This window comes from Lucilia cuprina, chromosome 2 (genome assembly GCF_022045245.1).
Source record: "Lucilia cuprina isolate Lc7/37 chromosome 2, ASM2204524v1, whole genome shotgun sequence".
Lineage (NCBI taxonomy): Eukaryota > Metazoa > Arthropoda > Insecta > Diptera > Calliphoridae > Lucilia > Lucilia cuprina.
The window spans coordinates 56,158,455-56,184,095 of record NC_060950.1 but is presented as its reverse complement, the minus strand read 5'-3'; the positions used below and the strand labels follow the sequence as shown (position 1 = coordinate 56,184,095).

Genomic DNA, 25,641 nt, shown 5'->3' with positions numbered 1-25,641 from the left:
TGTAATTTCTATAATATAATTTTCCGACCCCATAAAGTATATATATTCTGGATCCTTATAGGTAGCGGAGATGATTAAGCCATGTCCGTCTGTCTGTCTGTCTGTACGTCTGTCTGTATGTTTGTTGAAATCAGTTTTTAGAAGACCCCAGATATCTGCGAGATCCGAATCTTCCATAATTCTATCAGACATACGACCGGCAAGAACGCTATTTACCTTTATATAACCATTATTAGTTGAATTATAAACTTATGTTTCTGGAGGTCATCCTTGAGTGAAAGCAAATATCCAGGGAAGCCTTATACACCCGTTTTTAGTTCAATTACAAACATATGATCTTTGAAGGTGTCCTTTTGTGAAAGCTGGAATTGTAAAAAATTGTTTTATTTCATATGCTTACATAAGTTTTGTTACTTTCGCTTACATTAGTTGTTATCTCATAGTGTTTGTTATTCATCATGTTGTACAAGTTGTTTGCTATTTTGGACTTTCAAATCATAAAATCATCTCTTTAAGATATGATCAATATACGATCGAATACTGCTTTATTGTTGATTATTACTGTAAAAAAAAGTTGTAGAAATAAAACGCTGGTCAGACTTTTTAATTATCTATTATTTGAATATATTAAGATGAATTATTTTTAAAAATTGTTCCCACCAAAAATTAAAATTAAGTTTTTCTAAGATGCCCTTGCTCAAAATGTTTGTGTTTACCTCAATTTTTGGTGAGCTAAATCAGACGATGAAATGGTCCTTTTTTAAGGTTTTATCACATTTTTCTCATTTTTGGAAAATTAATCATATGCAATTTTAGTATCATATGAAAAATCTTTAAGGGACGATTTCAATGGCATGACACAATTTTGAAAAAGACTTCAAATTTATAAAAAAATATTGAAATTTCTTAGATTTAAAAACATTTCCAAGAAATTATATAATATAATTAATTGAAATATTTATAAATATTATAAACCTCATATTTTCTCAGTTTTTTTCATTTCATTTTTTAATATTTTTCAGTTTATCGAAATTTGATATTATTGCATTTTATTAAAATATTTAAAAGAAGGACCAAATACTGAAGAAAACCTAAATGTTTTGAGAAAAGTTAACTCAGAATCAAAAAAACTCAAATTTAAGTTGGGATTACCCTAATGTACTTATTTATTAAAAGTCGATAAATTTTCCAATAAGAAATCTGCGTTTCTGATTTTAAAAAATATGAAAAACTAGAAAAGGTTTTATACTCATTTTGCTTTTAGTGTAAAATTTACTTTAAAAGGGCTTAATACGTTTAAAATAGAATTTTAATATGTTCCGATGCTTCCATGTTATTTATTATATATGTTTGCATGTAATGAGTTCTATATCAAAGTGCAACACGCATATCCAAACAATTTGTGTCCAAAAGTAATTTCTGAAAATTTAAAAATGTTTTTTTTTCAATTTTAAGGTCATCTATGATAGGATTGAGAACTCTTTGTCATGAAATCTGTATAAATACTTCTATCTAGTTTTAAACTAGCAAATCTAAAAGTATTTTACAATCTGTAAGCTAATTGTGAACTTTTCTTCAGCTATTGAAACGTATTCTCTAAAGCCCCTTGATAATGCAAAGACATCATTTCATCCCTCAACGTAAAATAACCTCACGATCTCAATGATATAAAAATATTTGTCCATTTTAAGTTAGCCCAGCATAAAATTTTGTAACCACTTATCTAATAACATACTTTTCAATGAAAGTACCTTAAAAACATTGTATTAATAATGTGTCATATAAATAGTTTTAGCCTCTTGGTAGAGGCATAGAAGTTGTATGCGTTTTTTTCACATAATTTACATTCAGTGATTTTTATAATTACTTGTAAGCGATTGTGGTAAGTACTTATCTCCAATGACATTACCATGTTAAAATAACGACTTAAAATGGGTGCTATGCAAGTAAACTTTAGAATTTTAAGCCATTAGCTGTTAATGAAAATTTTTGCTGTGAAATAAAATATACCACAAATATGACTCAGGCTTAAATAAATTTTTTAGTATAACCCATATATTGACATTCTTGTTGGAGGAGGAAAAGAACATACTAATTAACACTTAGTACTTGTTTATATGTTGCATGAAGCTATTTATGCAAAAATTCCCAGTCTTACCTCCTTAACAAAAGAGCGAGAACAACAACTCCAGCAGATTGGAACAAGTTTTCTTCGGGTACTTGAATGTTAAATGTTGTCATTATATGTTTTGTTTCACTAGCAGATTCGCATGCAGATAACTGAACGTATGCATGTAGAGTGTCTGATGCATGTAAGTAGACGACAACACATTAAATTTTAAGAAAATGTGAGTAGCTGGATTTATAATTAGGTTACTGTGTGAAAATTTATACTTGGGAAATTTGATGCTGATCTTTAAACAGAATTAAGCAGTAAACAAATTAGAAAAAGATTTGATAAGGCGTTGCGAAAAACCGTTACGTTGAGACTATTTTGAGTTGATTCAAAGATTTTCCTCTTATCGCATGTTATTCATTAATTCCGGTAAAATTTGCATGTTTTTTACTCCAAGGCTCTAATTACGATGCTCTAAAAGTGTTAGTATTTCTTTAATTTCTAAAAATTGCTCTAATTTGGATTTTTGTTTGGATTTACTATTTTCTACATCCATTGATCTTTGGAATGCTCAACCATTTTGAAATAATGATAAGCATTAATAATCGTTTATTTAGTCAAGCTAAACAACACATAAACTTTACTATAATCACATTAAAACCAGGTCTTTGAACTGATCTTTTGAACATTTAACCAATTAGAATCATCAGTGATGCAGGATCTTCTCCCACCACGATCATCGATATTAATTGTTTGTGTAGTCAAGCTAAAACACTTAAATCTCACTGTGCTCACTGGCTCTTTATTCTAAAACCGAATTTTAGATTCTTTATATGAAACCATTGATTCCAGAATTGTTATCATCTCAGGAAGTGGTTTTAGTATTTTGGCTTAACGACTTTATCTTGTTGTACATATTATCAACCTTTTTCTGAAATCGATTAAGTCTAATTTAGTATTAATAAGTTATCACTTATATATTCAATTATTTCTGATTGTGAAAGCCATGTTTGATTTTCAATTTATTCTGGATTCAGACGCATCTTAGGTTCCGGTTATTATCAGTCAAAAATGGTGATGACCAAAAAAACTTAATATGGGAAACAAATGTTAATAAAGTTACGTACTAAGCCTTATGAGAACAGAAACTGTTTGGCAACGCAGACGTTCTTAATATTAATGTTGAACTTTGTTAGTTCGCATACCTGGAAGTGGCTGTTGTTGACTTCAGACATCCAAAACTAAGATTTATGAAAAATTTCTTAAAGACATTTGAATTTTACAACTCTTTCTAATAATAATCAATTAAAATTTTAATGACATCTTTAAATACCAAACGAATTCAACTCTACATAAACATTTTTTAAATGTCATAAAGTTTTGTCAACTTTTATTGGTGAGAGAAACAATTGTACTCATCTTGATTGAAAAGTTTATAATGAGGAGCTTTTTCAAATTTCTAATAGCTATTATGATGACTTAATTAGAAGAAATTTACCATTTGGAAAACCAAATTCTCACAATTCTATCAAAATAAAGCAAATGCATTATACCCTCCACATTGCGGTATAGTAGGGTACAAAAACAGATTAATTGTTCCTGTTGATACGAAAATAACAGAAATTCACAAACTACTAGTTAAGTTGTTAAACAAAAAATAGGGTTAAAATTAACCCATATATATGAGTTAAAGAAGAAAATGTAGTTCGTTTACATAGTTTCATTTTCGAATGTAGAATTAAAAGTTATTCTTCATCTGTATTTTCCTTGAGTAAGATTAGCAGGTCGTCCTCACAATGTCCTCACTGGGAACACACTTGGATACACAGATAATACAAATCTGAAATGAAAGAAGCGATCGAAGTATTATTACACTTAGATCTAAGTACTCTGGGTTGCTAAACCAAATCAGTTTGTCTCACGAAAGTTTCATATCAACTGGCCCTTAGTAGGAGTTTTCTTCTATTCTTCTATTTAATATAAGTAGTTTTAGGTTTAGAGATACTAACTTAAATGGTACAATAATAATTATGGGCCCACCAAGGTTTAAACAAAAAACACCTTTCATTTGAAAACATTTTTAATTATAACTTCTTTTTCAACAATTGTCTTAATTGTCATTCCATTGTTGGCTGCAATTTTATTTACTTTTACACAGATTGGTGAGAACAATTTCATCTACATGGAACATGCACTCACTGTTAAGGAAGTATTGTTTTAACTGATCATGGGTTTTGTTGAAAAAAAGATAAACGAATGAACCATTTATTATGTACAGACACTTGTTTATGCATTTGGCTTTTTACACTTTTCCAGCTACATATTTACAATTGGGTCGTTTTTTAAGTAGAAAAGATGAAATTATCTTAGTAGATATTCATTAGTACATAAAAAACTTTAATGTTTTTCTATTATGAAATCTAAAAAAATATTATAGTAATGTTCTGCCATTTCACCTTAAGGAGAATATAAACCAGAAGACATCCTAACTAAATCAATAAACCTGAAAACTGAAAGTAAAAATACAGTTTGTTGTTTTGAACGAGTTATTGATGTTCTTTTTTAACCTGAAATAAAAACTTTTCCTTTCATTGCTTTCTAGAAAGTGTGTTATCTACAACAAATGGAATTCTAACATGCAATCTTGTGATATGATGAAAACAACTACAAAAAAAATTATACACATTTTTATAATATCTTCAACATTTCTAAGTTGGAAATTTTAATTCTAATAAATATAGGAAACTTCTCGTTATGAGTTTTCTCAATCTTTAACTTTTAGAAAAATTCTTAGAACCCTATCAACGGCAGCTATGCACCAAAGTTAAAGAAAAGTAATGTTGTTGGCATTGGACAGGAAGTGATTTTAAATATTATAAAAACTTCGAACTCCTACATATGGATATTACTAAATCGAATAATAAACTGATTCTGATTGCTATAAATTCGTTGGGTTGGAATGTGTACATTAGTTTAGATTCAGCTTAAGAGTGCTTCAATCCTTTAGAAAATTATATTTTTTCGCTAGACATTGACTTGTGTTAAATTTTGTCTTACTATGGTATTTGTAGCCCTTAACTGCAGCCATTTTTAAGAAATAGTTTGTAATAATTTAGGGTAAACTATAATTTTCTAGAGCTGAATGCAAACGAAATGACTTGTGTTTTTATCTTAACATAATTGTCCGATTTAATATGATGATGTTGTGTTAATAATCAAGTTTAAGTTTAGGTTTAAATCAATGAATAAATCTCCATCGAATGTTTGTTTTTAAGGTTCTTTCGACAGATACATTTTCTACAAGAAAAGCTTATAGTAATGTTTCGAGAACCTAAAGATTTGTAGTTGCTCAATGTGATCATCATTTAGACACTTATGGCAACTACACATGCCAAAGAAATTTAAAAACTGAGATGAAACTTTGATTTTTTAAATGATTTTGCTAAATTTGAATTTGGACTCAGAATTCCTAATCGCACCAGATTAACGTAGTCGCGAACTTAAGTTTAAAATGTCACATTTTTTGCAACGTTTTAAATAGCATCAAGAAAATTTTATTTGTAAACCCTGTTGTGAAATCTGAAAACCCCGTTGTTCATCTATAAATTTATTTTCTCTAAACCCAATTGTGTCTTTAACAAACACACTATATACGTTAAAGGTTCTAAGTTCTATATTTAAGTTTGTTAGAAATATAGTCTTTCAATGCAAATCGATTAAGAATATGAAATGTTTATTTATCTTGAGGGGAACAGTCCTCGTTGCTACTGCGAAAATTGGCGACAAGAAATATTCAGTTGGTACCATTATTCAACATCAATTTTAGCAGACTATTTCAAACATCCAACCACATCAAACAAAAGCAATCTTATGAAAAAACTTGATATAAAATCATAAAGAATGTTGTTATAAATAATTCTTATTTAAACTTTGACTACAACAAAATGTTTGCATTTAATTTGTCGCCCAAACCTAGTTGCATGTTGTATTTTAAAACATATTAAAACTTCCACTTCAACATCATAAAAACCTTCCAACGATTTCAAAGGCATTTTGAAATGTCTGTCTGTATAACTTAAAGGAGTAAAGCAAACACACAGACACATAACACTTATATACAACAACTGATCTTGACCTCTGTATTTTAAAATACACACCCACTATTTGATCATATCAGAGTGCATTCATTCAACTGGCGAAGTCAGTTTTTGGTTTGGTTTTCATACACTGTGATTATCTGTTGGTAAAGGAGATTTGTGACGGTTTCCTTATTTAAGATTTTTGTAAAATTATGCTTTGCGATTAGAAAGTGATAATGAAGGTGTGTTCTTTGAGTTTCAGCTTAAATTACATAAATTTTCGATTTTATGAAGTTGGTATTAACTAAAGAAAAAGAATCAAATCAGTAAAAAGATTGAAAAACACTAAGAATAACCAAACATATGCATATGTTTCTCTAGGCAAATCACTTTTCAAAAGCAAACAGTTTTTACTTTCAATTTAAAAACATCTGCATTTTAAAATTTCTTATTGTAAATTTTGCATACAAATAAATAGATTCAAGATTATTCACAATATTGAATGTCAGCGATTGTTTAAAATACAGATGAGTAGATGTAACAACTTGATTGATGTTTAACAATCTTCGTTGGAAATGTCAACGCATTGCCTTGACTTCAAGTCAAGGTTTACGTATTCCTTCAAGGACAAACTTATTTTATTACAATTTCAATGGTTGATGAAAATTGTATATGCAAAGTCTGTTACTACATATTAGAATGCACTTTTTAAAAGATGCAATTTATAAATTTCTAAAATTTCCATCTTGAATATGATGAATTCATTGCTACGTTAAGAAATAGAAGGATAAGCTGCGAAATATAATGTTAAGCCACAGGCTCGGATTTTATGTCCAAAACTATTGGTAGCCACATTTCACAACCTAAGAACTTTAACTGAAGAAAGATTTAGATGAGTCTATTATGCAGATTATGTCGTGATACTTCTGAAAGGGATTAAACTAAACAGCTTATAGGAGATGACCGAGTAGGCTCTAAGTACCGCTTTCCGCTGTCTTGAACTAAGAGAGATAAAAGTAAATCTAAAGATGAGAGAAGCTGTTTTGCTCATAAACTTTGAACTTATTAATTCATACAATTATTTCAATTAGATTATTAAGAGAATTCCCTTGTCAATGCTTGTAATTCAGCTTTCGTAGCATCGAACGGTTTTGCTCTCGTCAGATTAACTTTTTCAACTTCCTTCTCTTTATATCAATTCAATTCTGAAAGTTACTGTTACTGTTATGTTTAGTTAATTGGTAGTGTATCACGTTATTGATCTTCAGGTATCTCACAGTTACCGATCATTTCCGTTTGTGCATATATATTGATGATGGAAAAGATATCTACAAATGTTTCCTAAGCATCGGTTGAAGTATGACTAATGGCACTTATCATACTCGAGCATCATGTACTCTAAATTTCGAAAGCTGGAATGATATTACACTTTAATTCCAAGGAAATTCAGATTATTGAAGCACTATTTTTCTTCATTTTCTAAATTTATTTGTCTAGAATTTTCTTTCAAGTATTACAACTAAGTACTTTCATATATCAGTTTAGGTACATGTATTATTGTCTTGAAAATTGTGTTCTAAGTAATAAGGAATTTTGGACTTTCTAGTAAAAATACAGATTTTAGTCATTCCCAGGTCAAAATTTTGTGCTCTTAAGTGCAAGAATATTGATGTAATGATAACAGAATTGACATCATAATCTTGTTAAAGTCATTGCTTACACTCTTTATGTCATGCTAGCGTCGATATAATCTATTATTGCTGACATGCATCACCTTACTACACTGGTATTCTGGAATTACCAAAGAAATATATAGAGAAGAGAATTAATCATTCCGATATCTTTTTTAGCAACTATGATAAAATGGCTTTTTTAACCTTTCAGCGACTAGCTATTTCATCTGCCTTTGAAGAAGTCACTTTTCAGACGACTGGTTTAATTTAGCTGTAGTGATCACCATCTAAATAACTTGCTCACTTTTTATTCCCTAAAGACTAAAGCATCGTTTCGGAAGTTCTTACCTTAAGGTTTGATTTAATTAAAGTGTCCTTCTTATCTATAACTGGCTAAGCTTTTTTCTTAATCTTAAGATTTCGACTGAACCCTCATTTGAGGTAGGTGATGCTGAACCACCCATATTTTAAGGGACTTCTTAATGTATAAAAATATACTTAAGTATATATGGAATTACATAAGTATGTACATACGAAGTACTTCAAATAACTACATACATACGTACTGGCAGTTTTTAGTTTTGATTTGGTAACTAAATGCACGAATAAAACATTTATTTAGATGTGCAGCAAACATACAGCAACAGCATCAACAACATTAAGAGCCACGTATCTACTTGTTTTGAAATTCTTACTACTACTAAGACTTTGACGACGATGAGTTTGTTGATGATAATGATAAAAGCGTGAATAACTTACATATCAGAACAGACATGAAAATAATACAAAAAAAGAAAAAAACAAATAAATTGTATATTTAATTGTTTAAGAGGAATCTTTATATACCCTACGAAGTGCTTTCAATTCCTAACTTTTAATGAACATATTCTTATAATTTTTAAGTTATTATTTAATTTTAAGAGGGACTTCGTCTTTATTACTATGGTTAAGGTCGAAATTTACATTTAATGGAATATATTTTTGCAAAATGTAGTAAGACAGCAAAACGATTATATATCAGAACGTAGGGTTACAGTCCAAGACCTTAAAAGGTACGAACAATACAAAATGTTCAAAGCTGCCTTGAAATATAGAATCAACATTATTTCCATGTCAAATTCCAAACCTGTGTTCTGAACTGTTGCAACAAACAGACAAACGTATGTTGCATCCACTACAGCATGAAGAAGGCATGGATTAATATAGTTTGTGGAAATGCGTTTTTTGTTCCTTCGTGTTTTCTTTTGTTTTTGTTGTTGACCATTGAAATTGTTTGGGCCTTTTATATGTTAGCTTCTCTTCGATGCGGTTGTTCTTTCTGCTTGTTCCTGTTGATGTTGGATGGATGTTGTTTATGTGATGTTTACCATGGTTGTGTTTATCTGTTTTTGTTGCTGTTGCTGTGGGTGTTGTTATTTTGTAGAATTAAGAAAATTACATGATTATCCATTGATTTTAAATATCCTAAAGGTTTTTAATACTTACTAAAAAAATTGATATTAATAACTACGATAATAAATACAACATATTTGAAACAACAAGAATTTCTTTAAAATATGTTTAAATCAATACTTGTTTAACAATTTTGTATATGATGTTAAATATTAAATAATAGTTTTATTAAAATATTTCAAAAATCTTATTTACTTAAGAGAAATATATTATTAAACTAGATATCGTAGAGACCTAAGCAGTATCGTACAACTAGTCTGCAGTGTATCAGATTTTGATAGATAATTGTCTAGTATTTTGTCTACGAAAACGTGTGTTAGTCATTGCAATTTACTGTATTGAACATAAATTAAAGGTTAAATTTTTGGAAACCCAGTATTCGAATAGACTTTTAAAGCGTTTGAATGTGTGTACACATTTATATGCAGAACTATATAATTCCTTATAATTCCCAAATGTACATATGATACAAAGTTTAATAAATTTTGTGATTTATTAAAATGATAGCTTAAACCAATTTATTACTTTAAAATGTATTACTTTGAAAACCTTTTCTGATTCCTCCTTAACTCTACTGAGACATACATAATTTATTTATGTTCAATATTTTCTAAAGTCCATTATTAGTAATATTTCATTTTGTAGTCCAATAAATTCATTGATTTACTTTCAGCATGACATGTTTGTCTTTGTTCTAAGTTTAAAAAGAAAAAACTTTAGCTAAAAATACTCTTTACATTTTCAATATCGAATGTTAAATTGTTCAATAAAAGTAAACTCCTACATATTTCTTAAAAGTCCTTTGTAGTAGATCTAAATGATCGTCATTAATCTTGGTTTAAAAACACACTGTATGTAGAGGTAAAACTTTCTGTAGTCAATGTGAATAAACTATTACAACTGAAGCATGGCTACGAAGAAGGACATAAAGACCAGTTTGCAAAGTATTGAAAATTTAAAATTTTGAAACAATTTTAACTTTATCAAAAGGAGTTCTTTTTAGGATTCAAGATACTTAATTGCTTATTGAATTTTATGTTTATTTCCATGTTTTTCTTATATAAACTAGTCTATTGATTATTTCAAAGATGAATCTTTTAAGTACTGAATGGACTTATTCTATTAACTAGTCTAAATAACTAGTTTATTGTGTGGTCTATAAACTAGTAAATTGGCTATTCTATATAATATTCTATTCACTGTAATATGAATTGACTTTTTATATTAACAGTCTATTGACTACACCACTAGTATAATTACCGTCTGTGGGTCTATGGATATTGTATTACTGCATAGACTAGTCAATGTAGTAGTCTATTGATAATCTATATATTGACCAGATATGCATTTTTTACCAGGCTTTCTTAAAAAGTAATTTGATTTAACAAATTGCAATAAATTAAATTTGTAATTGAAGTTTTAACAATTACAACTACTTGTAATTTTAATTGAAGAATTACAAGTACTTAATCGTAACTTATGAAAAACGCAATTTTAAAGTAATTCATTAATTACTTTTACTGAATTATGTTACAATAATTAAGCTGTTTAAATTATAATTACAATAAATTATAATTGATTTTAGTTTAAATACGATCAATTATATTTAAAAATACTTCAATTATAAATAATTGTAATGCAATATTTTTCAATTACAAATTGCATGTATATAACTGTTTATGAGGTGAATGCTTTCAGAAATTCCTTACTGTGTAATCTATTACTTAAATTCGAATGTAATAGATTACACAGTAACTTGGAAAGAAATCTATACGTTTATGTGCATTAATTACTATTACCTTATCTACATTATGTAATTGTAAATTACATGTAATTGGCAATTCTGCAATTACAAATAATTGATAATAATAAAAAAGTACAATAACAGGACAACTGTTATTAGATATTGCTCAATTACGCTTTACAAGTAATTGTAATTGACCCTGTAATCAATTACTTAATTAAATAATAATCGTCCATACCTGTCAAGCGGTAAGATCTGATATGTGTCGAGCTTAATAAATGTGGTCAAAAAAGTGTTATTAAATTTTTGTCAAGGGCTAAGATTATCAAGACACTTTTCTAAAAAATACCAATCCAACTACACACACATTAGTATATACATGTGTATGTATCTACGTATATACTTCTACAATACTGTTTCGTCCAAGGACGATCCTTTAGTCTTTATATCCTGAAACTCATAATTATCAACCAAAGTGTTGTCGCAGTTTAAATGAAGACCTTATTTAAGGACTGGATTTAGATATGGCGCTTTATTCATAATTTTTCGCAATAGGATCTTAAACGTCTTTGATCCAAACAAAACATTATTTTTTAAATTTCGTCCAATAAACTGGAGTTATTGTGGTGTACTTTGACTACAAATTTTACGTAATTACACATAGTCAGACGGACAAGGCTTTATATACTCAGAAAATGATTCTAAACCGATTAAGGTGTTGATCATAAGTTCGATGTGGAACAACATATTTTGGGTGTTACGAATAAACAGAATATTCTTAGCCAAACTGATTTGATTTCGTGGACAAATTTCAAGCTGACAACGATATTCAAAGTTTCTGATTATATTTGAGATTTGATTTTAATTATTTTAAATTATGTCATTAAAAATAATTTATTTTATCCATCTAATGATGAATATTGAAGACCGTTATAAAGTTTTTAATAAAACTATTAATATGTAAATGAAAATTTGATTACATTTGCAATTCTTCTGTTTTCATAATCACATTATACCAAATGAACTACATTAACCACTGTCCATTTGACACACTAAGAACTCATCCAGTTGGATAAGAAACGAAAACTAGTTTGTTTTTACTCCACTAGATCAAACTTAATGATTATTGATTGTTTTGTTGTGTCAACTGGTTTAAAATAAACATTAGCAGCAGCACATCAATGATTTAATTACTTAAAAAAACTCTTCCTTTAAATTTATTGAAATGCTTTTCGATAATGTGAACATGTTTGCAGTTTTTATTAAAATAATTTTAAATTTTCTAAAAAAAAAGAAAATAGTCACAAGATGACTTAAATTATATCACAAATTGTGATAAAACTGTTATAACTGTTATTACAGTTAATGTAAATGTAACAGATACAATATATGTATGTAAGAAAGTTGTTATCTATACAACTATATGATCGATATATACTCCTTAAGATCTACTCCTAACGAAGTTAAGCATTTTTAGGAATAAACTATCCCAAGATCATGTAAAATGGTATCCTAGATCTCAAAATCTCCAATTTAGTGAGATTTCGTACTAAAATGTTTGCAATTCTAATTTCGATGGAAAAACAATAATATTTATATTTAAATGTTTAAATTTGTTCGTGATTTCCAAAAACTGATTTCGTTTCGCATTCATGGCTTTAACTATGTCTTTATATTGCTCATTACAATCTAGCTTCATTTGAAAGTACAAAGCAGTTCGACAAAGAGTCAATGCATACGAAAAAGACAGTAATTTCCACTAATAGTTAACCACCTGGATGATTGTAATTCGTATGTTTTTGGTCTTTCGTCAAAAATAAACTCTTTGTAATCGAGAATGAAGACAGTCGTCACTTTAGTGTCCCTTTTGTAAGCAAGAGCGGAGGCAATCGTCTCTTTACTGTCTCCAAGTAATCTAGAGATTAGACTCTTAAAAGTTGTTTTCGTTTTATTGAACTTCCGAAAGTAGTTGTATTACCGATCTTTTGGAGAAATGATTGTTACTTTCTACTAATATGCCACCATCTGGTTGACTCAAATTTATATCTTTCGGGTCAATCGTCACATTGATGTCCCATAGTATTCTAGAGAGTAGACACTTTAAAGTTTTAACCTCTGTTTCCATTAATATCTTACCACCTGTTGGCTCCAATTCGCATGTTTTTGGTCATTCATCATTCATTCATTCAACACGTTCGTTACTTTCCCGTCGAACTGCTGGGTAAGAATAGTACCTTATTACACATACATCCATCAACTACCTATTACAGACATTTTTGTACATCCTTCATGATTTTCAACCAAACTATAGAGTGTTAAATACAATATAATAAATCCCATTGATTTTAATCCTCCTTATATTTGACAAGAATTCACTGCAGTTTAAAATCAGTTTTATTTATTTTTGTAGAATATGCTTTTAGAAATGCTTATGACATGTTGTATGCCATTATTAAGTCCGATTACAAAAAGTAAACTTGAAACCCCTTCACAGCAAGTGACCATTGTGGGATTTACAAAATCGAATAAAAACCTTATTCTCTCTACTAATCGTCAATTTGTTGTCAATTGAGTTAACGTTTCGTGATTATATAAAAGCAACAGATTCCTCAATTATTGGTCAAACACAATTGATGGGACAATGTGATTGAATTAATGTAATGAAGACTAGCAAACATGACGTTGTAACAAAAACCTGTAAGATTTCTTTTTAATTTCGCGCCATTTTCATGAGTGGAACTCTAATAGCTGTCAAAATTTGATAGACATTTACAGTTATCAAGTAGGTATTGATATGTATGACAGATTAATCAATGATTTAATGTTAAGACGGGCTAAATGTATTTTTATACCCTCCACCACCATCAGTGGTGATAGAGGGTATATATAACTTTGTCATTCCGTGTGTAACACCAAGAAATATTCATCTGAGACCCAACAAGGTATATATATTCTGGGTCCTTATCAAATTCTGAGTCGATCTAGCTATGTCCGTCTGTCCGTCTGTCCGTCTGTCCGTCTGTCTGTGTAAAACACGCTCACGATAAAACGAAGCAATAGAATTTAACCAAATTCACCCAAAATGTTCTTTGTTTTCCTAAGTTGTTTGGTATTGAAAATGAGCAAAATCGGTTCACATCGGGAAAAGTTATGAATCAAAATTTGAAACAACCTCGAAAAAATAGGCATTTTTTACACATTCTGATGTAATTTTCTCGAAAACTATGCAAGATAATTCCATAAAAATTGGCATACATTCGTTTCCACACAAGAGCTTAATCTTTGCGTAAAATCGTCAGAATCGGTCCACAATTTCATATACCTCCCATACAAAAGTACAAATTCACGAAAGATTTGGTTTTTTGTTAATAACCGTCGTAATGCCGATATTTTCACAAAATTTTAGAAATTGAAATCTTTTGACAATAGAATTTATTTAGAGGAAAACTTTTTTTGGTGGGTCCATAATTGGTCATAGCTCCCATACAAGGTCCCCTCCCGAAAATCACTTAAACGTGCACAACTCATTACTAAATTAAGATATCGATATAAAATTTGGTATAAGTATTGCTTTTATATACAGAAATATTACAATGAAAGCTTTTTTGGATCGGTCCATAATTGGTTATAGCTCCCATACAAGGTCCCCTCCCGAAAATCAGTTAAACCCGCATAACTCATTACTAAATTAAGATATCGTTATAAAATTTGGTACAAGTATTGCTCTTATATACAGAAATATTACAATGAAAGATTTTTTGGATCGGTCCATATTTGGTAATAGCTCCCATACAAAGTCCCCTTCCGAAAATCACTTAAACGCGCATAACTCTTTATTAAATCAAGATATCGATATAAAATTTGGTACAAGTATTGCTCTTATATACAAATATAATACAATTGAAGATTTTTTTCGATAGGTCTATATTTGGACATAGCTCCCATACAAGGTCCCCTCCCGAAAATCACTTAAACGCACATAAACCATTACTTAAACAAGATATCGATATAAAATTTGGTACAAGTATTGCTCTTATATACAGAAATATTAAAACTAAATCTTTTTTGGATTGGTCCATAATTGGTCATAGCTCCCATACAAGGTCCCCTCCCGATTGGTCCATAATTGGTCATAGCTCCCATACAAGGTCCCCTCCCGAAAATCACTTAAACGCGCATAACTCATTACTAAATTAAAATATAAACATAAAATTTGATACAAGTATTGCTCTTATACAGAGAAATATTACAATGAAAGATTTTTTGGATCGGTCCATAATTGGTCATAGCTCCCATATAAGGCCCCCTCCCGAAATCACTTAAACGCGCATTACTCATTACTAAATTAAGATATCGATATAAAATTTGGTACAAATATTGATCTTATATACAGAAATATAACTATGAAAGTTTTTTGGATCGGTCCATAATTGGTCATAGCTCCCATGCAAGGTTCCCTTCCGAAAATCATAAAAAACTCACATAACTCATAACCAAATATTGATATCCATACATTTATCAAAAATATTGCTCTTATATACATAAATTCACTATAAAAGTGTTTTACGATCGGTCCATATTTGGTCATAGCTCTCATACTAGGTCCAGAAAATCACTTAGAATCACAATATTTATTACCAAGTAATGATATAGATACAGAATTCTGAAATTTTGTCTTTATATACATAATTGGACATAGCTCCCATACAAAGTCCTTTTACGAAAATCTCTTAAACGCACATTACTTATTACCAAATTAAGCTATTGATACATTATTTGGAAAAAATATTAGTTTTGTATACTTCTATTTCTCCTATATTAGGGGCAGGTCCCTAAAAGCGCTTTAACCATATTTAAAGAGCATTATCAATTTGTGTTGAACAATATTTTGTGTAGAACATAATTATAAATGTATTTGTATTTTGAAAATCTCTAAATCTTTCATATACATTCATACAAATTACACGCAAATTGTTAAATTTATAATGTTCAATAAATCTTGGAATTGTAATAGATTTAACTTTTTGGATTTTTTCTATTAAAGACATGAGAAAACTTATTTTTACAAATATTTGACCAATTAGAAAATTAGTAACATAAAAGTAGCTGGTGGAGGGTATTTAAGATTCGGCACAGCCGAATATAGCACTCTAACTTGTTATTCTTTTGTTGTGTTGCATAACATTGAAGAAAATATTCCACTTGTTGCTTACCAAGGAAAAGCGCAGAAAAAAAATTAATTAAAATGCTAATAAAACCTCTTTTCACTTCTTCTTCGTTATTTCAACACGCTGATATCATTGGAGGCAAGTACTTCTACGCTCGCTTATATATATAGATTTAAAGTAGAATATTTTGCTTACAAATAAGTTGTTGAGTGAGTTGTTTTGTTTTTAATAATAAAAAGAAGCCAGTGAGAATACGAAGCAGGGACTTCGGTTTGTTAGTTAAATGTTGTACTCAATGCAAACAAAATGACAAAGCCAAAAATAAAGTACTTCTATATCAGATTAAAAGAATGTCATTAATCGAGTACTGCAAAGTAAAGCGGACGGCAAGTAAATAGTAACTGAAATGTAAGTGGTTATGGTACAAGTATCAAGTTTTTGCTGGGTTAGAAAAGTAGCAATCAAGTTAAGATAACTTTACCTTTAAAAGAAATGCCTTACTGAACAAACATAATGCTATATTTAACTTATAATGATCATTATATGAAAAACTAATCTACGTACTAAGATGGATCTCACATCACTAAGATGGATCTCACTTTGCGGTTAGGATTAAAGAGATTAATAAACTATCAGGTTTCTCAGTAACAATCTAAAGACAGTGACTATATGATTACTTTAACATTCTATATGTATTTCATTAATGTTTTCACAACTTTTCTTAATACCCTATTAAACTGAAAAAAGGATCTAAAAAGTGACTAAGCGTTGACAGCTGTATGTTGTACAAAGTTAAAAAACCAAGATGTGATAAGAGTGTGGTTTATATAGAACTCTTTGTGTTGACTTGTGACCACAGGAACTGGTTTCTTTAAACTTCAAACGCATGTAAAAAGAGTTTGACTTTGGATGCCAATGCTAGTATATGTTGCAATGCAGTGAGGATTAAGTTTAATTTAATGAAAGTGGAAGTTTTGTTGCAATGAAATTAATGAATACTGACAAATAGCGCAGGATTAAATTTTGTATGAATGAAGGTAAAACCAACAAATGGATATTTTGCTAATTCTTTTGTTTAACAGAGTATTAAACATTGAAATGATAAAAACAATTCGAGCTTTAAATATCAAATATTTGCTAGAACTATAATACGTTTGTCCATACCCAGCAAACATTCAGTAGTGACCCGTTCTAACACAATAATTTACTGCTCAATAATTACTACATATTATATGCATTTCTTGTAAGTATTATTGTAATGACTTTATGCACAATAAAATAAATAAGCAGTGGAGTTGTAAGTAAGAAAACGAACAAAAGGCCTAGGTTCGTACTTCGTGTGAGTAATGTCTTATTTTGTCATTAAAACAAAACAACTTTTTAAAGTCCCTATTTGCAATTACTTATTTAAATAGTTATTTGTAAGCAATCGTGTTAACTACTCGCTTTCAATGTGATCAGTCGTATTAAAATAATGAGATAAAACGATTATGATTACATCGTGAAAAGCGTTTCTTTTAACTATTTAAAGCTGAGTTCCACATCACGCGTTCTACTTTTTCTCGCATTCTATGAGTCCGTCAAAAAAGTAAAACCAATGTATTTGTATGATGAAAGTTACAAGTACAAAAGCGTAGAATGCTTTGACGGTTAGAATGCTTAAAGTAGATCTACTTTTATAAGCGGCGCACGAACATGTCAGCTGATTTTGACATTTTATATTCTTTATTTAATGCGTATTTATCAATTTGAATGAAATAAAATAAAGTTTAATGATGAAAAATAAATAAAATAAATAAAAGTTTTTTAAAAATAAAACAAAAAAATTACGCATAAAAAGCTTGTCATGTAACTTGAAGCGTAGAACGGGAAATAGGTATGAAAAGCGCGTAATGCTTTGACGAGAAGTCGCGTAGTTTGGGCCTCCAGCTTAATTCATTGCTGCTTGTATATCAATACCTCTACTCAATGGCCTTTTAATGACTTTGAAGTAAATTAATAGACCAAATCACATTTTCTTTAAAAGAGCAATATTCTTTTTCATGTAGATTCGATTATAAGAACCCAAAGTCTCTTAAATAGAAAAAGTTCAAAATAGCATAAATACAGTCCGAAATTAGAGAGTTAGAAAGAAAACTATTCTTAATAAAAAATTTTCTTAAGATATTACCTAAAAAGCCAAACTATTCATTTAATGAAACCTACAAAATTACGCAGACCACATTTAGCCATATCTAACTGTTCTTCCTCCTTCCTAAATATAATAATTGACTTTTCCTCATAAATTATTACTTCCAGCTGTTTTGCAATTTGCATCCTTATCAGTTTCAAATATAATATGAAGTCTACAGTCAACAAAATAAACATCAGTCTCTAAACCATTTTCCATATTGTAAAAAACATACTTTGTTACAATATTTTGTAATTATTTGCCCCATAATATCCAATTTGATTAGTCTCTTAAAGGAGAGCATAGTTCTTAACTAGAGAAAGATTTAGGTATAGGTATCCAAGCAGAGGTGTATTACCACTAGCAGTCTTATGTGATGCATCTCGTCATACCATCCATAAGTAATAATGAGTCTTAATACTGTTGTATATATGAAAATATCAATATAAATCATTATATCTTTTTCAATATGATGGAATTCATTTAAAACTCATAAACTCACTGTGCTTCCAGTCAAAACAATTTATGTACAAAGTAAGCAAAATAGTGTCATTAATATTAATGTCAAATTTAAAAGTGACAAAATACAACTAAAGTATCTTTAATTAGGTTTAAACAAACCGTTTATTACTGTATTTATTGCTTTTGTCTTTAACAAATTGATACGTTTAATAATGGCATCCATAAGCGTATTAAATATAAACAAACATTGATCGTTTTCATATAGAAACTAACTACAGCAACTCATCCTACTTGACACACAAGGAATGGAGAAGGAACTTGTTTTAGTATTACAACAAAACTTTGTTCTAAAGTCCAGAAGCAACAAATTGAAGAAATTGAGTAAAATAAAAAGTTACTTTTAAAACCAGTTAAATACTCAACAATTCATCTAATGAGAAAACTTTTGCTTTTTAATTTAATGAATTTAATTGTTACTGAAAACTTACAAGAAATATTTTAACTTTTATTTAAAATCAAAAAAGGAATTTTAATAAACAATAAGAAATCCTTTTAAAATTCTTTTAAGAATTTGTCATTATATTAAAATCTTACATAAAATCTCATTAAAATTGTTCAAAACACTTAATGAAATCAGTAAAAGCAGAGATCCATAGCCAGTTATATAACTTTTAAACTAATCTTTATGTCAAAATATATATTTTTAGCATTAAGAAGACTGTAAAGAAATGATTCTTGTCACATTATTTGTAATTAATAATTTAACTTATAAATAAAATAGAATTATTTGAAATTTTAAAAGTTTTTGTTAAAATGTACTTTGGATTGACTTGTTTGATTTCTCTAAAAATAATTCTTTCGCTTTTGTAAAGAGTCAGAGAGATTAAGAAGTTTGTGTCTTAAGACTTTTGTAGTAAATACTTATGCGTCTTACGAAAGATATAATTTTTCATGAGAATTTGAATTTTTCAGTGAAAATCTGTTTTTTTGTGTAAAAATAATCATTGTGCAATAACACCTATTATGAAAAGCAAAAATTATAAGAAATATTGTTTTGCAATTACACTCATGATTTTCTAGTTTGTCATTGTCATGTAAATAATGAGTATTTTTATAATATTTATTCACACACAAATTTAGTTAGATGTAGGAAGTAAACAAAATGAACTTCTTTTTCAATGATTTATATATTTTTCTAATGAATTAACAAAAATAATTACAAATCGTCATATGAAATCCAAAAAGCGCGAAATCACATTGGGCAAATTTTTCAGGAGAAGCAAAAAACCATCTGAAATGATAAATAAATCAAAAATATTCAAATATTCAAACTGTAGATATCGAATACTCCTCCAGTAGCAGAATTTGGTAATTTAGCCACTCGAAAGTAATCGACAATAAAAGAGATATTACTTGCCTTAAAGGGAGCTTGAAGAAGTAAACCATTGATGTAAGGAGAGCAGAGCAACAGAATGGCTGAGAGAATACCACACAGTCATTTGGAATATTTGTTCAATTCACAATCGATGTTGTAGCGTTGTATGTGTAGTATGTCAAAACAGCTGCTACAGTAGTCGTAATAATGTTGTTGATATTTTGTATGTAAAAGCTCTATACAACTCGTATGATATTATTTCATTTGTTTTTCGATTGTTGTAAGAAAGTTTAGTGTTGTCAACTGTATATTTCAATATATAAACAAAAAATACCATTGATTTTGGCATAAAAAACGACCGATGATTAACAAAACACAATATAACTAAAATTTTAATAAAAACAGTTTATTTCAAAAATTAATATGTTAAAGAGAATAAAATAATTTTTAATTCAAAGAAATTAATTTGTGTTATTTCGTTTGTTTAACCTTTTCACACACAAAACTAAACCGCGGGATTTTTTTTATGTGGTGAACTCACTTCATTTTGACGTATATTCAATCATTTTTGATAAAAACTGGAAAAAGTGTTTTCGAAGGATATTGCAGGATATTATCCTTTTTAGCTTGTACTGACATCAAATTCTAAAAAAAAAACTTACTCAAAACCGAAAAAAAATTAAAAAAAGGGTTAATTAATTTAAAATAACTTTATTTTTTATTTTTTGACATTGTTATATGTTTGTTTTAATTGTTTCGTTTTCCGATGATAACATCAACTTGTGACTTAGTGCAAAGATTAGTTCACAATCAAAGTAACTACACTTTAGTATATACAATTGATTGTACAATTTGATTGTGTATAGAACAAATGAAACGATGTTCTTTTTTTTTCGTGATACCTAATAATAAAATGTTTTTAACAAAATTTCTAAAATACTTAAATTACCTTTTCTCAGTTTATTCCTTAAGTAAGATTAATCCATATTTATCCATGTTTTTTTATTATTATTTCTAAGTATTCAAATAAAATTTGGACGTTTTGAAAGTCAAAAATTTCTGTCAATTCGTAAAAACACTTTCAGCATATTGTAATTTCTCTCTTTTTCACAGTAGAAGATGTAAATTTATTTTAGTTTTCAAAATATTATTTTTACTTAATTTTTTAATGTCACTTATTTGCCACTTAGAATTCAAATTCAGTTTTTGTATAATTAACTTAATTATTTAAGTGCAATTTTTTTAAATCCTTTACCTTCGTGCGCAAGGTGGCGAATATATAACATTGTCATTCCGTTTGTAATTTCTATAATATAATTTTTCGACCTTGTGAATTTTGTATATTCTGTATCTTAACAGATAGCAAAATCGTTTTTTAAATGTCTGTTTGCCCTTCTAATCGTCCGTCTCTCTGTATGAATGTTGAAAACAGATTTCAGAAGATCCCAGATATATAAGGGATTCGAATCTCTCAGATTTCTATCAGTGAAATTTCTTTAACTCTCTTTGCTATTCGAAATTAATGTCAATTGTACAGGTTATGATTTGATGGTGGATAAATAAGATTCGTCATAGACGAATATAATAGTCTTACTTGTTCTTCTTTCAGCTAATATTTTTTGATTTGAAACACATCATGGTAAAGGATATTTAAAATTTGGCACAGCCAAATGTAAAACTTCTACTTGTTTTGCATTAAGCATCTTTATAGTTATTTTTCAAAAATCACTTAACTTCCACTAAGAATTCAAATTCGGTTTTTGCTTAATTATCTTAAATGTTTATTACACTTTTATAATTTATTTTTCTGTTTACCAACACCATCTATTAATTTTTAATTTTTTTCCATTTCCACTGAAATTATATTTTCAATTTTCGGCGTAAATTACGTCTTTTTTCAAAACCTTTATTCTTCTTTAAAACCGCCTTCGAAAAAAATCACAACCGTTCGCCAAGTAAAACAATCGTCTTCTAAATTTGTCTCCAATGTTAATGGAACATCTTTCAAGTTGTATTATTGTTGGAGCTGCAAGAAAACCCTCAACATGTTAAGAGTTGTAATCATACAGTTGGCAGACAACCGTTCGCCAACACATAACACATTCTTCGTCTCCTAACTTTGTCAACAATGTTAATGGAACATATTGCAGATTGTAGTATTGCTGGAGTTCCAAGAAAACACTGAACATGTTGGAGTTATAATCATACATAAGGCAGTGCAACAATTGTTGTTTGAAAAGTCTTCAAGTTTAGGGTCATATATTATAATGAGATAGAGAGAGAAAGAAAGTTTGGAAATGTAATTGAGAAGTGATAAATCACTTTGTAGAGTTGAAATTAACGATATTGTCCATGATATCCGTTGTATAATGATTGGAACAGAACTGTTCTTTTAGGAATAAAAAGTATTTCCTTAAATAAAGTATTCAATTTAATAGAAGTTGTAAACTTTATACGTTAAAGTTCAGTTTTAGAAATGTTGATTTTGTTCTTATTTTATATTAAGAGCTTAAATGGTTACGATCACTGATATTGTGGTTTCTAAGTAAAAGCTTGTAATTATCATAAAATGTAATATTTATTTATATGAATATTTGTGCAGATAAATCAATCTGAAATTTTTCTATAAATATGTTTATTTTGCTTTGACATCATTATGATCTAGTGCATCAGATCATCATCTGATCCATAAATTTCTATTTTTATTTTTTCATAAAAAATTTCAAATATATGAGACTGATGTTAAAGATATAATTGAAAGACTTCAATCCCAGCTGCTAAACTGAAGAATTCTTGAAACTCTTTACTCTTTAAAAAGTAAAAATAAATGTTATTTTTGATAGTGGCAGTTACAAATCGTGGCTGAAGTGGAACTAAATGACAGACAATACTAGTTCGATGTCGCTTACAACGAAGATACTTTATTTAACTGAATATTAATGATGCATTCCTCATGTTGCATTTAAAATTGTTGTGGCAATGTTGTGTTGTATATTATTTTATTATGTTTTCTTTTATTTGTTTTGTGTACAAAATTCGCTTTTCGTTTCAATTGCAGCCCATGTCTCTCAAAATATGCCACAATACTACATTGTATGTGCAACATGTAATACATATTTATGTTTTATGTTAATGTGTTAATTATAAATTCATTTTATTCATTAAAAAAACACAAAATATTTTTTAATAGTTGTAATTTTACTTGCAAATCCATATATTTTGCACAATGATCAGTTATTCATCATTTTTGAAGAAACCGTGTTCTCAAAAGCTCGAATAGTTTACAATTTAGAAAAACAAGTGATATTTTGAAAACAAAGACTAAAAATAACTCGGCCACAAAAGTAATTAAATTGTGAACCAAATATCTGTTAAAAACGTTAACAAATATTTTTAAAAATTTGGACAAGTTATTTTCGGTCTCTTTTTGAAAATTACAAACAGGTTTTTCCATTAATAATAAATTTTTATATAAAGGATAGATCATAGTTTGAGGCAATTTTGTATTGTCATTTGGTTTAATACTGAAAACACAAATTGTTTCCAATTTTATTTTAAAATCAAAAATGACCCGATTGCAACCATATTCAAAGGGTTCCTTGCTTGACCAAAAAAGCGCCTTACTCTCAAAGTTTACATGGAAATTCAGCTAGACAGACGGACATGGCTTAATTGAAAATAATACCATTATGATCTGTATTTTGCAAGGATATTTTAGTGCAATCCAAACATTAGCACAAAATCATATATTTATTAATTTTACTAACTATTGATTTAAACTCCAAAATTATTATAAATTTCTAACCAATTCTCAAGAGATTAGCACAATATAAATTTAGACAACATATTCCAAACGTAAAATTTTGTGTATATACCTTAACTTCATTCACTTTCATTCAAGTTGCTCAAGATTAATTTGATGTCATTCCATGACAAAGTAGAAAAACTTTTGCAATAAAAACTAACAACATTTTCCAGTAGAAGGCATGAGATTTATATGTTTTCGTTTAATTTGTCGTCCATCGAAATTTACAACTGTTATATTCACATTGCAATCCAATGCCGCTAAATCGTTTTGAAACGTCTTTGTGCTTGTAGACCATTCCTAACATTTTGCTACTTGAAGACAATTAAAATATTTCAGTTTTTATTTAATTTGTGACGATCATCTTTATGAAAAATATTTGCAAGACATACAGGAGGTATGTTAAGCTTTTGTTACAGTGTAGACATAAGGCGGAGTAATATCTAGCAGTTTAATATGACTATTGCATAAACATTCTTTTAACTCAACATAAAAAGGAGATATTTCAACTACTAGTAACACATATTGTCAGTTTTTTATATACCCACCATTAAAAGTATGAGAAGTATATTGATTTTATCATTCCGTTTTAAACGCATTGAAATATTGTTCGTGGACCCATGTATAGATATGTATATTTTTGAGTCCTTATTAAATTCTTGAATGAAATAATAGACAATTCCCATCAAAATCAATGAGGTTCATTATTGGGTAAAAACTAATGAAGTTTATCGAATTGATTTAAAATTGCGACCTATATTTTGATTACAAGTGTTTACATGAATGGACATTGCTAAATAGATACGGAAAGTGACTCTTATCCGATTGTGTGTTACAAACATCAGTACAAATGTATAATATTCTCTCCACATTGGTGGTATAAACATCATTAGATATTATTGAATCAAACTGAAAGTCTATATTCTTTTAAAGTGCGATCATAAAGTAAATTTCAAATTCATGCTCTTGTTTCGAGTCTGCTTTTGTCCACTTTTCTTCTTTTGACATCTTAAAGTCGAAAATGTAAGATTTGTATTCATTCATTCCATTAGTTACATCAATCTATGTATTTGTTGAACACAAAAAAATAAAGTGCAACAAATTGTTAATGCTGCAGTTATTTGTAGCCACATATAGCATACATGTCAATATATTTCCTCAATTAGTTTGCAACTAAAATTGTTACAGTTTCAATTAGTTCCATCAGTTAAGTATAAGATTGATTTGATGTTATTTTTAAAATGAACAAAATAGATCTGTTGTAATCATGATTAAAGAAATTTCAAAAAATACACTCTTCTTATTCGTAAAAGCTTTAAACTTTGTTGTCTAAATGGACACAAATTTAAGAAGAGAATTGATTTTGAGTTTGTTTTTGTCTCTCATATTTATAATAGATTAAAAAATTAACCACTATTTGACTGTCTTAGGGCGGGTTTTAGAGATAAAGATAATCTACATTCTTTGTTTAAACATAGTTTAATATTTGTTTCGTGTTTTTCAGTTATCAGTAAAGTTACTTATTATCTTAGTTTAACTGAGTGCAATTTGGCAATTAAACTCAAGTTATAAGTGAGAAAACACAATTAACAAAAAC

At 28.6% G+C, this 25,641-nt stretch overlaps 1 long non-coding RNA gene across 3 annotated transcripts; it reads right to left on the bottom strand.

The window, feature by feature from the left end:
• Window positions 1–221: 221 nt before the first annotated feature.
• Window positions 222–22,202, bottom strand: LOC124420396. Of its 3 annotated transcripts, none has more exons than XR_006941177.1 (4): window positions 21,834–22,202; window positions 21,189–21,545; window positions 425–561; window positions 222–362 (listed from the first exon to the last, which is right to left on the bottom strand). It is a non-coding gene; the product is annotated as an uncharacterized LOC124420396 (long non-coding RNA). The 3 variants fall into 3 exon arrangements; XR_006941178.1 differs by having other exon boundaries at window positions 21,189–21,457; XR_006941176.1 differs by having other exon boundaries at window positions 21,189–22,202.
• Between the last annotated feature and the right edge of the window lie 3,439 nt (window positions 22,203–25,641).